Raw genomic sequence first — 2,073 nt, 5'->3', positions numbered from 1 at the left:
CTTCCACAAACTGCGCTGCTCTTCCAGAAGGACTGCAGGACCTAGTAATCTAAAAAACACCCACACATTTTGGTCTTGGTAGATCAAATAAGAACATAGACTTTGGGCTGACAGGGGTTTGGGTAGTTTTGTGGAAGACATCACTGCAATGTTTTTTTATTTTATGGTTGTAGATCTTTATTTCTACCGTTTCTTGAGGCCAAGGTCTGAGCTCAGATCTCTGATGTATGTGACAGTACTGGAGGACATAGAGATTTCCTTTCCTGGCTCTCCAATCCAAACTTACTCTTCCTGTCTTGAATTTGGTGAGTTTTGGGTTTGCATGTAGATAAAAAGCCTAAAATGCAGTTGAAGTTCAAGGCAGTTAGGCACCTGTTTCAGGAGCCCTTGGGAGATCACCTAAATCTTTAGCACACCCACCCAAGAAATGACCCCTGTCCCTTTTTAGCATCTACGCAGTTACACTTGATTCAGTTAAGCTTTGAATTGTGCCTTTCCATTAGAATTACAAGAAGGGGGAAAAAAAAAAGATACCTTGTATCCCAAGTCAGGCAGTGCAGATGCATCCCAGTGGCTAGGACAGGTTTGATTTGGAATGCTTGCAAACAGACAGAAAATGAAGTGTTAGTAATTCTAGTACTGCTCCAAACATTCATATTTGGAGCATCCAATTTGGCCAATTCCTGTATTTAAAAATTAACAAAATAAACCACAAAGAAACTGGGAAAGAGCCTCAGTCTGTAAGCTGGGCTCTGTATGCTGCCACTCAACCACCACAGGCCTCTTGCGCTTGCTTTTTTAAGTAACAACTTAGTGGCTGTAGTACCTGGAGTAACATGTACCCCAGGCAGCAGGTGATGCATCAAGACTGTAGTTTGTGATACAGTTTCTGTTGCTCAGTCCCATGGATATGCTTTCTCCAGCAGCACCTGTGCTCTTTGTACAACCACTGCCAGCACTGGCAGCCATTTTGCCTTATAATTACTTCTAAAATACAAAAAAAGAACCTAAAGAGCATCTACCTTGTCTTTATCTTCTGCACATCTTCAGAAGACACAAATTTTGGTCGCCTGCAGACCTGTCTTTGAGTTTTAAAAGCAGTGTTTGTCTGGGTCATTTCTTGAGGAGAAAAAAAGAGCAGGAAAAAAAGCCATGAATAAGTCTACAAGATTGGGTCATTAATTAAGGACAGTCATTCTGTAATGAAAACTGCATATTCACTGTCAATTCTACCTGCTGAGGAATAGTTGCACAAAGGCTATATAAGCTTCCTGTCTTTCCTGTAACTGTGTGATTGAACCTGTGCCTATCTTGCTTGCTCCCTCAAGCCACTCATGCTCTTTAAACATTGCTACAGCAGCACAAAGATGCTTAACTCTTTTAATCTATTTTTTACCATCCACAGAGTTAACTTACTTTAGTTAAGATTTACTATGACTTTATGTGAAATCCATGAATCTTTTTATTTCAGGTTGGGAATGAGTCTGGAGAGTGTGAAGACATAAGGGGGGAAGGTTACTTTTGTAAGGAATTTCCTCTGGGCCATCACTACCTCACTTCCACTTCCAGTAAGTGAAACTGGTGGTGTCAGGAAAGGAAGTCATAGCTTCTAAAAGCTGGGAGACTTTGCAAGACTCTGTAAAGCACTGTACAGTTGTAGACGAGAACATGTAAAATTACTACCTTTAAAATTGAGTTCGTACTGATGCTGGCCAGCCTGGAAACGTACAACACCATCTGGATTTGCTTGATATAAATCCTCGATTACAGCAGAAGATGGTGGGGTCACGCTGTTCCCTTCTTCCTTTGTGGGGAGAAGAGAGAAAAAGAAAGAATGAGAAGTATCACATTCAGGACTAAACCTTGGATAACTAGCTGGGGTAGAGGGAAAGAAGAGGCAAAGAGTAGGATGACAAGGAATCTACCCAGAACTATGGTGGCCTGAGGCTGAGTACTGAACATTTGTAACATATGCACAAATACATAATTAGTAATGATGGACACACATATATTTCATTTAAATTCCTGTAACAAGTTACACTGGTTTTGCCTGGGGTAGAGTTAAATTTCTTC

At 40.9% G+C, this 2,073-nt stretch overlaps 1 long non-coding RNA gene across 1 annotated transcript; it reads right to left on the bottom strand.

Moving 5' to 3' along the window:
- Positions 1-291: 291 nt before the first annotated feature.
- On the bottom strand, positions 292-2,067 carry LOC108449448. The gene is made up of 3 exons (XR_001865608.1): positions 1,684-2,067; positions 1,023-1,119; positions 292-598 (listed from the first exon to the last, which is right to left on the bottom strand). It is a non-coding gene; the product is annotated as an uncharacterized LOC108449448 (long non-coding RNA).
- Positions 2,068-2,073: the final 6 nt, after the last annotated feature.

This window comes from Corvus brachyrhynchos, unplaced genomic scaffold, assembly GCF_000691975.1.
Source record: "Corvus brachyrhynchos isolate BGI_N302 unplaced genomic scaffold, ASM69197v1 C12095822, whole genome shotgun sequence".
Classification (NCBI taxonomy): domain Eukaryota; kingdom Metazoa; phylum Chordata; class Aves; order Passeriformes; family Corvidae; genus Corvus; species Corvus brachyrhynchos.
Note: the sequence above shows the minus strand (reverse complement) of the source record. Positions and strands in the feature narration are given on the sequence as shown.